Consider the following 14,366-nt stretch of genomic DNA (forward strand, 5'->3'; position numbering starts at 1 on the left):
AGATGCAGGATACATCCCAGGACCCACAATACGACATGGCTGAACCTACAAAATCTGGCTCACAGAGACCTCTCTCCTACCCTTTCCCTGAATGTCTTATGTTATAACTGGCCAGTTATGTTTTGTGAGTGTGTTGAATGACAAAAAAAATTTCTTTTGCATAATCCATCTGCTCAGAGTACTCTAAAATTGGCTTTATATAAAAATGCTGGACGCAGCCAAAGTTTCTGGAGACTTCCAGAAACATTCCAAAATTTTTGTTTTTCTCCCTCTTTTGATTTTTATAGTTTTGGTATACATGTGTTTAGTCTTAAACTGTGTGACTAATGACAGATATAAAATTGTTTTTAAAATGATATGTTTTTATAACAAAGGTGCTTTTTCCTCCAGTGTGTTATAACTAAATGTTTATGGGTATGTCTCAAGATTGGTAACAGTAACTTAACGGTCAAAAGTGTAACCCTACAGCTACATTATTACCAGACAAGGTAAAATTTAATTTGCTAAGGTAAATAACTATTTAAGGTAAAAGTCTAAATGTTTAACGTGACTATACATTCCCAAAACTAAAATATATAAATTTTATATACAGGACACCTTTGGAGGGCCCCCAAAAGTGCCCTGTAAACTATCTTGTGGAAATTAATCCACAACAGACCTGGCATCAATCTGGCACTGTAAACGTTAAAATCATTGTCACGAAAATGCGTTAACTCTCTAAGCAATTTGAGTCTGTTTAAAATATATATTTTAGCTAAAACTGGTTTCCAGATCCTGCGGTACAGACTGCTACAGGAGGTCACATTAGAAGACCTTTAAATAAAATCATAAAGAGATTTAAACCAATTATAATAATTGAGGTATCAACTATAACAAACCTATAACTTGTTACAAGTTCAAATTATCCACGAGAAGCAGATTGTTTCTGTTTCTTTCACAGGAATCCCGGAAAAACCATCTGAACCCCTGCACACCCAGACGTCACCCACTAGATGGCACGACTACAGTGGCACACCTCCCGAAACCCTAGATGTCACTTAACGCGATCTGAAGAACCTGATACACAGACTCCAAGGACAGAACTTTCTTAATGCCTGCTTGCCGTTCCTGCTTCTGATTTGCCTGTCACGTGTTGGCGGTTCCAGCTGGCTATCTACAGTAAAGCAGAATACCAGCGGCTGACCTCCCTCATGCAGCGTCTCATCCCCTGCCAATTCTTCCCCTAGCCATCTACTTTGGACTGAGACTTGTATCAGACTTTCTGGCATACCCTATAGACATTTTACACAATTTTAAAGCAGCTTATTTTCTTTCACGCTGCTGGTTTTTCATAGACTGATCCTGAGTAGTTCATAGACTTTACAGACTGTTGCCTTGAGGACTATACAATGCCAAATAGCCCCTCTGTTTGGTGGGTCATGCCCTCCCACCTCCCCCTCATTATGTACCCTTGCCCCTCCTCCCCCAAGCAGGGAATGTACCTTTACACACCAGTCCTTCCCTTCACTTCACACTGGCTTTTACTACTCCCCTACTTGTCCCTTCCTGTTTTGTTATATCATTTAGGTTTATGCCCAAAAGGTTTCTACTCCATGATAGTCTTTTACAGACTTTGAACCATCTTATGCTATTACTAGATAGAAAGATAGAAAAGATGTAGAGATATTGTGAAGAGATGGTTGAGCAGGCTGCGCTTAAACCTATGAGATAAGTCCCTCCAGGTAAGTCTCTCTCTCTAAAGAGGGGTTGAGCACAGGAGGACGCATAAATCTCACAAGGTTGGCAGCCATTTAAGCCTTCCCTCCTCCACAGAAAGTCCTACATCTTCCCACCTGAGCATGGAACTCTTTAATAACATTTAAGCCTGTTCCATTCCATTTTTCTTTACTGTGTCCATTTAGATATAAAGGGGAAGGAGGAGATGACGCTGAGGAATTATTCTGATGCAGTCTCCGCCCCCAGGTTTTACCATGCCCCGCGAAATCCTAGCAGTGCCCCCTTCAACAAATCCTGGCCCCACATGTCACCCCTGGTTGTTGCCCAATAAAAGCCCCCTCACCCCCCTTGCTCTCTCTGGGCTCTCGGCTCCCCCTCTCTCTCGCTGGGCTCCTTCAGGTCACGCGCTCTCTCTCTCTGCATGGTGAGGTAGTGGGGACGGCCATTGTTGGCTGACTCCACATGGCCTGAGCCACCCCCCCATCCTATAATAAAGATTTGTGTACCCCACTTGCTCTGGACTTCCTCTTTCTTCTCCGCGGTGCAGCCCGACACCTGACCACAACAACAACAGCTCTTGGGTCTATTCTTTTCTGAATCCTGGGAGCTTATTTAACACATATTTATCTTCAATCACATAGTTTTGAAGTGTCTCTCTTGCAACTTGTCTAAATCACTTGCTTTCCATCACCACTAATTTTAACTGTCTCTTGTATCACTACTTTGCCTTGAACACTGGAATTTAAGAACAATATAGGAACATTTGTAGAAAATTGGAAAATACCAAAAGATAACACAAAGCAACAGAATTTTCATGTGATGTCAACAATTTAAGAAAATAATTTGTGTTCTTTTGTAGTATATTTTCTAATCATTTACATGTATATACATGTTCTTATCTTTCTTTTTTATTTAACTTTTTGCACTATATCAGTCACTCCCCCATGTTAAATATTTTTGAGAGCATAGTTTTAAGGATGGCACCATTTGCATGGGTGAGTGAGGTTCTTTCCATTACTTCTATGAGCTTCTTAGTGCTTGACCTCTTTCCTGATTTAACCTTCTGTGCTGGAATGAATTTAACCTTCTGTGCTGGAATGTGCTGCCTGTGTTCTCTGGCCTGTGTTAGTGTGCAGGGCCCTGATGACCAGCCCTTCCCACATCAGTCCTGTCACAGGGTAACTGTGTCAGTAATCTCACAGGCATCCTAGACCGCTTGTCCCTCTGTCCATGAGCAAGAGCCAGGAAGCCTTTGCAGCCAGCAGTCTGAGAATAAGACACTCAGGCAAAGGTCCAAGCCTCTGTCACACACCAGCAAGCATAGAGCCAGGTTGGCTCAGCCACTCTAGGCATGATTTATTCTGAGGCATGCAGAGTTACCAGTTAGCACAGTAAGAAACCTCTTGTTCCTGCCTTTTAAACTCTACATCAATAACAATTTGCCTGGCAAAGCTCCGGGTGCTGGACCTAAATATGCAAACCACCAGGGGGAAACACAAGGGTCGTATTGAGAAATTAGATTTTAAATACCAAATAAACTCTTTCCACTGTATCCCTCCCTGTTAGTGCTGTGTAAACACTCATAACACTTATAAAGCATTTAATGCCACATAAATGACTGGTTATTGATGTGTAAATGAAAAAAAGAGAAGGTGAATGGAAGGAATAAAAATAGGACTGTGATGTCTGTGATGCAGATATCATCCATCTTCTGCTTCAGAAAGTCACAGAGTGGCCCCAAGCCATGAGTACTGGTATATTAAAATGATCAGTTTCAAGCCTCTAGAAGGGCACTGAAGGCAAAAGCCGGAGATAGCAGGACCTCTAGAAGAGTTCTGAAGGCAAAATCTGGAGACAGAAGGATGGTTACAGCCTAGGAGAATGTGAAGCTAGAGAAGTTCTGAACAGGGTAGTAGTTATTCTAAGTTAAGTGCAGTGACAAAAGCAGAAGCATCCTCCTATCTATCCACTCATCCATATTTCACTGTCAGCTATATTTCTATGATAACTACTAATTATTCAGTTTTGCATTTGCTGTGAATTACTACCACTTATTGAGGGCTAAATTTGTGTTAAGTATGGTGTGAAATGTTTTTCACGAATCATCTCATTTAATTTTCATAACCATGCTTTGAATTGAGTAGTATTTTATCTCTGCTCTGTCGATAAGGATATTATAGCTCAAAGGGCTTAAGTGATCCATCCATTGAAGGCCAAGCAGAAGCATGTATCAAATTCACAGGCCAGCTATCCTTTTCTCTAGGCTGTTACATTTCTGTCTTGTACAGAACTTTGGTTTAGGCACTGGGGCTTCAAAGGAAGCTTAGACTTGGCTGCTACAATATTAATACCTATGAGACGTAAAACTAGAATTTACTAGTAGAGGCTTTGGAGTCAGAAACTGGTAGTCCCAGAGATTATTTCTGTAACTCCTAAAATCATGATTCAGAGGGTCATGGTGACATTAAGAAGAAATGCCTAACTCTTCTTAGATGGATTAGGTCCAACTCAACACGGATCTTGAAGAATAAGTTGTATTCTTGGAGGCTGGGTTGTGGCGCACTGGGTTAAGCACATATAGTGCGAACCATGGGGACCCACGTTTGAACCCCAGGCTCCCCACCTGCAGGGAGGCCACTTCACAAGTAGTGAAGCAGGTCAGCAGGTATCTTTCTCTATCTTCCCCTCCTCTCTCAATTTCTCTCTGTCCTATCCAACAACAGCAGCAACAACTATAACAATGGCAAAATAATGGCCACAGGAACAGTGGATCTGTTGCAGGCACTGAGCCCCAGAAATAACCCTAGAGGCAAAAAAAAGGAGGGGGGAGAGTTGGGTGGTAGTACAGTGGGTTAAGCACACATGGCATGAAGGGCAAGGAGCAGCGTAAGGATCCCGGTTCGAGCCCCAACTCCCCACCTGCAGGGGAGTCGCTTCCCTATAGATATCTATCTTTCTCTCCCCCTCTGTCTTCCCCTCTTCTGTCCATTTCTCTCTTTCCTATCCAACAATGACAACAATAATAACTACAACAATAAAACAACAGGGACAACAAAAGGGGGAAAAGAATAAAAAAAAAAAAAGAGTGAGCTGTATTATTGAGCTAGAGAACTGGGAAGCATACTCTGGGGGAGGCAGGAGAGCAGAGGTAAAAGATAAGAAGATATAAGGAGTGTGGCTACAGCAGGCAACTAGAGACCAAAACAAAAGTGAAAGGATTTGGAACCCTATGTACTTACTATTCCAAGTGTTACACACGACTCATCATAGCCAAGAGCTGGAAGGTGCCAGTGAATCAGCACCACTGTAGATTTGACAGTTAGACACCAGGCCCTACCTGCAGTTTGCACCACTCCAGCCAGCCTCAGTATGTTGGCACTCTTTATTTCCTTGGCTGTTCATGGTATCACTTAAATACTATGTGAAATCTTTGCTTCTTTCGTTGCTCTCTTCACTAGAACCAATACTTAATGAGAACAGGGATGGTGTCTATCTTGGCTTCTGCTTTTACGTCCATATATAGGATGATATTTGGCATGGAGTTGATCCTCAATAATTGTACAATAAATAAATGAGCCTGACAGGGATAGGAATATCCCCACCCCTTCCAGTGAATGTTTGGCAACACTGAAGCCCTGCTATGCCTAGGGTCCTATCCCTCACCAGGACTTACATGTGTCTTCTTTCTAATGACTTTTTAAATTTATTTATTGTTTTATTTATAAAAAGGAAACATTGACAAAACCATAGGATAAGAGGGGTACAACTCCACACAATTCCCACTGCCAGAACCCCATATCCCATCCCCTCCCCTGTTAGCTTTTCTATTCTTTAATCCTCTGGGAGTATGGGCCCAAGGTCATTCTGCATATGGGATGCAAAAGGTGCATCTGGCTTCTGTAATTGCTTCCCTGCTGAACATGGGCATTGACAGGTCGATCCATACTCCCAGCCTGTCTGTCTCTTTCCCTAGTGGGGTGGGTCTCTGGGTAAGCAGAGCTCTGGGTCACATTGCTGGAGTTGTCTGTCCAGGGAAATCTGGTTCGCATCATGGTAGCATCTGGAACCTGGTGGCTGAAAAGAGAGTTAACATATAAAGCCAAACAAATTGTTGACTAATCATGAACCTAAAGGCTGGAATGGTGCAGATGAAGAGTTGGGGAGTCCTCCATTTTGTAGATAGCTAGTAGGCATATTTTAGTTATATTCCAAAGGGCTTGTGGCTATACTAGATCTTTTTATTTTCCCTGAGCTTGAAATCTGATATGCAGGTGGATCCAAGTTATTATCTGGGGAGATGATGTAATGACTGGAAAGAGGACCAGAAAGCTTGATCAGGGAAGAGAGTAGCTCCCTAATATGGGAAAGGGTTATAAATATTATTGTCTGTAAACCCCAATGATTTGATTTTATCTGGGGTCCATATTCAGCTTAGAAACCTATGTGACCTCTGCATCCCTATATATCTGAGCTCACATTCTGTGGTCATGAGTAGGAACATTCCAAGCTGCCTCAATATCCTCAGGTATAGCATAGAGTATGTTGTCCATCCTCCCTTCATAGGATGGAACATTCTCTACCGTTGTTGATCCAAGTTGAGGGCAAGGAACTATGGGGGGGCCACAAAGGGGTCTATTTTGTTGTTCCTGATAGAGATGACTGGTAACAATAGAGAGAGGGATTTATTTGAGGTCTAGACCCATCATGTCTGTTTGGGAATCTCAGGACTCCCCGAATAGGACCCCAGCTGATGGGGTGGCCTGATAGTGACTAAAGAGTCATCATTAAAGTATGCCAGTCTCTTGCCCTTATTCAGCTTTTTCAGCCCTTGCTTTGATAAGGTTAGCTTTGGAGTGAGTGAGAGAACTGTAATAGGAAGTAGGTGAGGAGGGTATCTAAGTCTAATTAGATACTATTTCATTAGGAACTTTATACTGACTCACTGCAGACTATTGTGTACTTTTGCTTTCAGGTATATATTTTGCTCTAATTTATAGATACATGTGAACATATGCTCTATCTTACAGGAACTGGCCTATATCTAGGTTTGGGGACTTTATTAGGAAGTGAACCGCCTGGAATGGAATTAGAGAATCCTATGAAAGAAAGATCTCACCCGAGTAATGAGGGTGAAGGGTTGACATTCCACACCTGATGTCTCTGGACACAGTCTAAAGTGAAGCATGCTGAGGTGGTACTCCTTGCATTGATTAGGTTGGGATCAACATTTGCAATATCATTTGGTATGAATTGAGAGAAGCATGCAGGAGTGTGAGCCCCACCCTAGAGGTTCCAGGACTGGGGGTGGGGGTATATAGGCTCTATATAGGAAGTGGGAGGTTCTTGCTGTCTCTCTAATCACTTTTAAGTCCTTTGGATTCACATTTCCATTTACCTTGAATGACTTGTGGAACTCAATAAGCAGTGGCCCTAGCCCTTATACCTGAATGTTTCCTTTCATCTACAGTTTTAAAACGTAGCTGAAAATTGCTTACACATGATCAACATTTCTCCCTCCTTGCCCATAAATTTTGAAAATCAATTATGGTGATTTTTCTTTTAGTTTTAGAGTCCTCATCAATACCATCCTCCAGGTGAACACTACAAATCAATAGGAGGTGGTGTTAGAGATGTTACTTAGTTTTATCCTGAGTTTGACAATACTAAGCAGATGTTAGAGAAAGGAGTAATATAGGTAGTTGTAAAGAGGAAGGGACAAATGTATTTTTCTTAGGAAATACTTTAAGCTTTATGTCTTCAGACTTCCCTGACATTGAGAAATAGAACAGCTCAGAGATAATAGAACACAGAGAGTATCAATATCACATTGTCTAGGTTGCAGTTACAGTTTCACTGCCTCCCAGTTGTGTAGCCATTCAGCTGTGAGCAAGTTATTTAATCTCTCTGAGACTCTGTGTCCTCAACTGTAAAGACCAACTAGTAACCATAGTTGAACCATCTATTCATTGTTGAGGTAATAATAAAAAAAAGCTAGCCCAGGATCTAGTGTATGATAAAGAATTAGTATCAGTTATTGATTTATTTCAGAAGTGACATATTTGAAAGTATAAAATTAGGTAAGGAATGTGATTTGGAAGTCCAGAAATATTTGAGCTGAAACTAGTTCTTTCTCAGGAACATACATGACAAGCCCACTTTCCACTCAACCTCAACACATTTCCTATTTCTATTTTGAAATTTGTATTCCTATTTAAACTATTGTTACAAACATATCAAAGAAAATGTTTTAAACAATAAACAGTCACCTTTAATCACAGCCCAGCCCACTGTATTTCTTTTTCCACATTCCTTTTCATTTTTTTTTCCTAATGGAAGTAATTTTTTATATAATAGCTGTCTTGGTCTTTCTGTTTTTTCTATTAATTCTCTGAGTCAGGAAATTGTGCTATTTGGCTTTTTCTTTACCACTGTGTTGCCATATAGCAATTTCTCAGTCTCTCTCAGAGTGAGTATTCCACCTGTCACATAGGGATGGTCACACGTAAGTTTTTTGTCTCATAGATTTTTAGAAATGAAAAAGGAGAAAATAGCCATAAAAAGAGACTTTAAAAAAGTACCACCACCTGGGGGGTGGGGACACAGATCTTTGGTGACAGGAGTCGTGGAAAAAAAATTATTTATTGAGTAATAATGAAATCATTACTCAATAAATCTCTAAAGTTAAATAAATAAATAAATAAATAAATGTCACCTGGATGGGAGAGATATCATAGTGTTTATATAAAGAGACTCTCATGCCTATGGCTCCAAAGTCCTAGAATCAATCCCCAGCACCACTCTAAGCCAGAGCTGAAAAATAACGGGGAGCGGGGGGGGGGGGAAGAAAAATCACCACCTTAGCCATCTTAAAGAGAAGTTATCTATAAAAACTGATGAAATGATTAATTGGAAAGAATTTATATTAAATGGTATAACTAAATGAGTGGGGAAGGGAGTTAAATATAAAATGTAGGACTGAGGAGATTTCTCAGCAATTTAGAGCATAGGACTTGAGTGCCTGAGGATCCAGTTTGATCTTTGGCATACCATATGCTAGAACTAAGCAGTGTTCTGGCTTCTTTCTTTCTTCCTTCCTTCCTTCCTTCCTTCCTTTCTTTCTTTCTTCCTTTCCTTCTGTCTCTCTGTCTCATGAAGTGAATGTAGAATTTAAAGAAATGAACAATCCTGTAAATTGTAAGATTTACTTGAAGTCCCTAAAAAATGGCAGTGCTCACTATATAATTCTCTTTTGATGATTATGGTAGGTTGATGGATGATCTTGTTTGATTTTATTTTTCTCCAAAAGATTTTAGATTCAATGGCCATTTTTCTCTTTGTTCATGCATAATATAGTATCCTTCAGAATTCTCAAACACTTAGATAACTTACTGAAAAAAAATCAACATGTTTTGATGAATCGTAAAGAAATATTGTCAAACTGAAATCACACACCAAAGTAGAGACATTCATATATACAGACATGCATGAAATCTAGACATTAGAGTCACATGCCTGGAGCTTCCCTATAGGGACCAAAGGATTAGTAAGTGATGTTAAATTAACTACAGGTCTCACAGAGCTTACACAGAGAATGAACTATAGCAGACAACTTAAATACTCTACACCAGTTGGTAGGGGTTGCGCTGCAATATCAAACAATCCCCACACCTCAGGGCCATGCTTGCTTCTCACCAAATTATATATCAAAATATGTTGCCAGGGAGAATATGTTCAGTGAGTTTAGTTAAGTCAACGACTGCCACCTCTACAGATTCAAAGGAGGTCTCGAAACTTTACATCAGGCTCAACCTGACGCTGTTGACTGGCTACGGAAGAAGGGCAAACGCTAGAAGAAGGAGTTAAGGGGAATAACCAATAGGAATCCCACCTTGATGTGTGTTTCCGCAGTCACTATAGCAAAGAGAAGAAAGCAAGGCTCAGATTTGTAACAAGCTCTTGCCTCACTCATGCTCACATTCCACTGATTCATGCTGGTCACACCTACCCTAAAAGAAGTCAGGAAAACTAATCTCTGTGTGGCCAGAGAGGATTGATGATCAGCATTAATGACTACCTTGTGCTTCTTAGATGTTCTTCAGCTATGAAATTCTTTTATCTCTGATCTTCCCAATGTGTTTTCAGGAAAGAGAGTTAAATAGAAAAGGGCTAAGGGGACCCTTACCTCTCCAGTTCTTATTTGTGGTACTCAGTTTTTCTTGCCTGTATTTCCGTCTTTATCCTTTTTTCTTTTTCTCTCCTCCTCCTCCTTCTCCTTCTTTTAAAATCTTCTTTTATTCTTTTTATCAGGCTATTGCTTGATTCTGGGTTGTGGTGGTGTGGGGTATTGAACCCAAGCATGGAGTGGTTTTATCTAAGCATTATGCTATTTCTCTGCCCACCTTCTCTTTCTTTCTTGATTGGTCCCTAGGCCCAATTCATTCTTTTTCTCTCTCTCTCTGTCTCTCTCTCTCTCTCTCATCATAAAGAACATTTCACTGTGGCATTTACTGTTACTGCTCCAAAAATTTCAGATCAGATTTATTACCAACCTCAGCTAATAAATTAGCCTTTTATTGTCATATCCTACCCTCCTCAAAAAGGATATGAGTGTGTTTTTGTTGTTAGCCAATAAAAGAAGCTACATGGGTAATAAATTTGGGGAAATTTTCCAAATTAGAGACAGGCTGGGAGTATGGATTGACCTGCCAAGACCCATGTTCAGCAGAGAAGCAATTACAGAAGCCAGACCTCCCACCTTCTGCACCCCATAAAAATCTTTGGTCCATACTCTCAGTATGGAACTCTGGTGCTGGGAATTATATCGGGATTTACCCTCTTATCCCACAATCTTGCTGATCATTAGTAAATCACTAATAAAAAAGAAATAACACATTTTTTAAAAAGTAACAGTTTTCCAGTCAAGAACATGGGGTTTGGTACCAGTCAGTCATGGATTTAAATTTAGCTTTCTTACTTTAGATTTATATAGACATAGATTCCTCTTTTTTTAATTTTTTTGATTAGTGATTTAATATTGACTTACAAAATTACATCACTAGGGGTTTAATTCCGTACAGTTCCCACCACCAGAGTTCTGAATCCCCAGTCTCTCTATAGCAGTTTTCCAAAGGTTACAGATATGGGTGAACTATTATTTCTACAACTATCTGTCTATATTTACATATAATTGCCCTTTTAATTTTTATGTATTTATTTATTATTTTTTAAGGTCCCATATTCCTTTCCAAGCTACACATGACCCTATTACTACTTCCAAATGTCCCTCTCTTTTTCCTCTTCTCTCTCCAGGTCCTGATGGGATTGGAGTTCAGAGCCCCTCTTATCCTCTTCCTCCTATCACTTCTCCCCCACTTGGAGTATGGGTTAAAATTATTTTTGGGGTGCAGAAAGTAGGAGTTTTGGATTCTATAATTGCTTCTTCACTGAACATGGGCAGCTGCAAGTCAGCCCATACCCCCAGTCTGTTTCTGTCTTTTCCACTGGAGAGGTGGTGTCCCAGGGCACATTGGTGAGGTCGTCTGCCCTGAGAAATTATGATGCAATCGTGATAGTGTCTGCAACTTGGGGGCTGAAAGGAGGTCAGATATAATGCAGGGCAAAATGGTTAATGAACAGGAACCAAAAAGTAGGAACTGAGCTGATAAGATTATGGATTTTAGGATAGAAGGAAGCTAGGAAGTCCATTTTAGACAAGTTTCTTTTTTAAATATTTATTTATTTATTCCCTTTTGTTGCCACTATTTTTTATTGTAATTATTGTTATTTATGCCATTGTTGTTGGATAGGACAGAGAGAAATGGAGAGAGAAGGGGAAGACAGAGATAGGGAAAGAAAGACAAACACCTACAGATCTACTTCATTGCTTGTGAAACGACTCCCCTGAAGGTGGGGAGCTGGGGGCTTGAACCAGGATCCTTATGCCGGTCCTTGTGCTTTGCGCCACCTGCATTTAACCCAATGCACTACTGCCTGACTCCCTTTTAGGCAAGCTTCTATGGGCCCATGACTATGGTAGTTTTTGCTTGAATTTGATAGTTAATATGAAGTTGGATAAAAATATTGTCTGAGAAGATGGTGTCAGAGAAAGGGGCTAAAAAGTTGGATTAGGGAAGAGGGTAGCTCCCATTCTTGAAAAAAAAAAATCTGTGAATAAAATTAACTGTTTAACCCATCCACCTGACTCAGGCTCCATATATATTTATATTTAGTGAAGGAGCCTTTGTAACCTCTGAGTCCCTATTGGTCTGAGTTTGCAGTTCATGGTCACAGCTGGGAACATTCTAAACTTCACTCATTTCAGGGTCAGTTTTTTCCTTGAGTGGCAGGGCAGGATGACTCAACCTCCCTTCAGAGAATGGGACACTTCCCTACCATTGCTACTTTCTTGTGAGGTCCTGGGAAAGCCTTGAAGATGGCTTATGGTGATATCCCCAAAGGAAGTGATCAGTGATGGTGGAGAGAGGGATCCATTAGAGGTCTAGGCCCATCATATTTGTGTGTGAGTCCTAGGATTCCCTGACTAGGGCCCCAGATGATGGGGTGGTGTGATATTGATCAAAAAAGGCCATTATTAAGTAAGCCAATCTTTTGCTGTTATCTAACTTTTATACTCCTCTCTTTATCTGACAACCTTAGACTCTCTCCCAGTTGTTTAAGCACTAAGTGTCATTTGTTGAATCCAACCAGAATTAGAAAACTTAGATTCCTAATCAAAACCATGAGGGGTGTTTATTGCTGTTTGCACAGATTTATAATAAGGACTTAATAAGAACAATGCCTCACACTTAGTAAGCATTCGATAAGTGTTGGGACCTATATAATGCTCATTTCCTCTGACAAGTAGGAGTCCCCTTTAATTAACTTGTATGACTAACCCAGATTTCCTTAATCCATCATCTTCTTGAATATGGTATATTTACTTTTACTAAATAACAGTATTGATTAAGGTAGTCTCTGGCTTAAAGAATGTAAAATAAATAAATCTTAACCTGAAAATGTCTTCAGCAAAAAGAAAAAAAAAAAGCATTGTTTGGCTCATATCAACAAGAAATGAGGGCTAATTAGGCATCAGACCCAGTTGGAGCTAGTTGCTCAACTGACATCATCAGAGCACACTCTATTTTCTATATTTCCTTCTAATTGGTTCTACTATAAGTATATTCATAGTGAGATGCACATCTGCTTTCTCAAATTCCAGACTATGCCCCCCAATGTGATTTCTGAAGTTCTATCAACGGGGAAACATCTTTGTTTCTTATGGTGAACCAAGGCAGGCTGGTTCCTATAGTTTGCTGATTTATGCATGTCTATGTTCACAAACCTCTCTGGTCTTTATCACAGGGTATCAATTATCTGGCTAGTGATTATGGGTTTATATTGTTACCAGTTGGTGCACCTGAATGAGCACACATGTTATATTGTTACCAGTTATAATTTATACTCAAAGGAAACTTAGGTCTTTCCAGCTTTATAAAGAGCCACCTCCTTCCTCTCCAACTGGTGAGCCACCAAATCAAATGGTGAATGTCTCCATTTGTGTTTCTGCTCTCCTTTGCCTTTGTTTCTCTGGGTAAGACCTTCATTTAGAGAGCATATAGTACTTATTTTCCCACCTTAAGATTCATAGAGTTCAACAACCATCAAAAAAATGACACAAAGCTATTTTTCTACCTATTGATTTCCTTTATGTTCTTTTAAATTCAAGGCAAAGAACCAGCAGTCACCAGTTTCTTTTGCTCTTCTATCCTTGTAGGCCAATGAATACATGACTAGATGTTACCAAGGACAAGTAAATTGATCATTGTAAAACCTGTCATGTTCAGAAGTCTGGAACTTTGGAGACAAATAAAAAGACCTTTTCATCCCTCCTTTAATTTGAATAGTTTCTTCTTTGGAAGCTAATTTCAAGCTGTAATCACAGGAGAAAGGGTTTTGAGCAATTATGTTGTGAATCTGATCTGCAGAGGCAGCCCACTGGGATGCTATTTTTCTCAGGAGCTATACTTTTGGCCAAAATCATCTGGGAAAATTTCCTCTTCTTCTCATTTATTCTGCCTGTTGAGTCCTTGTTAATCATTCCAAAAATGCTTCACATTTGTATAGCATTTTAAGATTTTTTTTCCCCAAACTCTTGTCACATTAATTATCTCATTTGAACTTCATAAGTCTCTGTGGAGAAGTGGGCAGAGAAGAACCTGGGAGTCATATGTTTAAGATGGGGGAAACGAGTGTTAGAGAGGCAAGCAAGCCTCTGCCCAAGCTCACACTGTCTTCCAGTCAGAGAGAACCAAGTCTAGAGACCTTGTCTCCAACCCTGAAGTTGTAACTGTAGATTGAATCATGAATATAGATTATTGTCCTGCTGACCTACAGAAAAGACCCAACTCTGAAAGTTCTGAGAAGTGAAATCTCACCACTGGATATATTTGATTCTCCTTTCTTGTTAATACTTGGATTGGACATTGCAGTTGTCCTTTAGGCTCTTCATTTATCATGCTAGTGATTTGTTGTTCTCTTTACCTCCTGCCTCCTGCAGGCAGAAATCAGAGGATGGGAGAGTGATTTGGTTAAATCTTCCTTTGATCTCCTTTAAATGAAATCCTATTTACAAGATATACTTCACTACTTTT

At 40.0% G+C, this 14,366-nt stretch overlaps 1 long non-coding RNA gene across 2 annotated transcripts in view; it reads left to right on the top strand.

Annotated features, from left to right (window-relative positions):
- Positions 1 to 2,226, top strand: part of LOC132540219 (uncharacterized) — a 994,902-nt gene extending 992,676 nt beyond the window's left edge. For both annotated transcript variants that reach the window (XR_009551426.1, XR_009551427.1), the window contains exon 2: positions 1,081 to 2,226. This is a non-coding gene — a long non-coding RNA (uncharacterized LOC132540219). The remainder of the gene's footprint in view (positions 1 to 1,080) is intronic.
- Positions 2,227 to 14,366: the final 12,140 nt, after the last annotated feature.

The sequence above is a fragment of the Erinaceus europaeus genome, chromosome 9 (assembly GCF_950295315.1).
Source record: "Erinaceus europaeus chromosome 9, mEriEur2.1, whole genome shotgun sequence".
Classification (NCBI taxonomy): Eukaryota; Metazoa; Chordata; class Mammalia; order Eulipotyphla; family Erinaceidae; genus Erinaceus; species Erinaceus europaeus.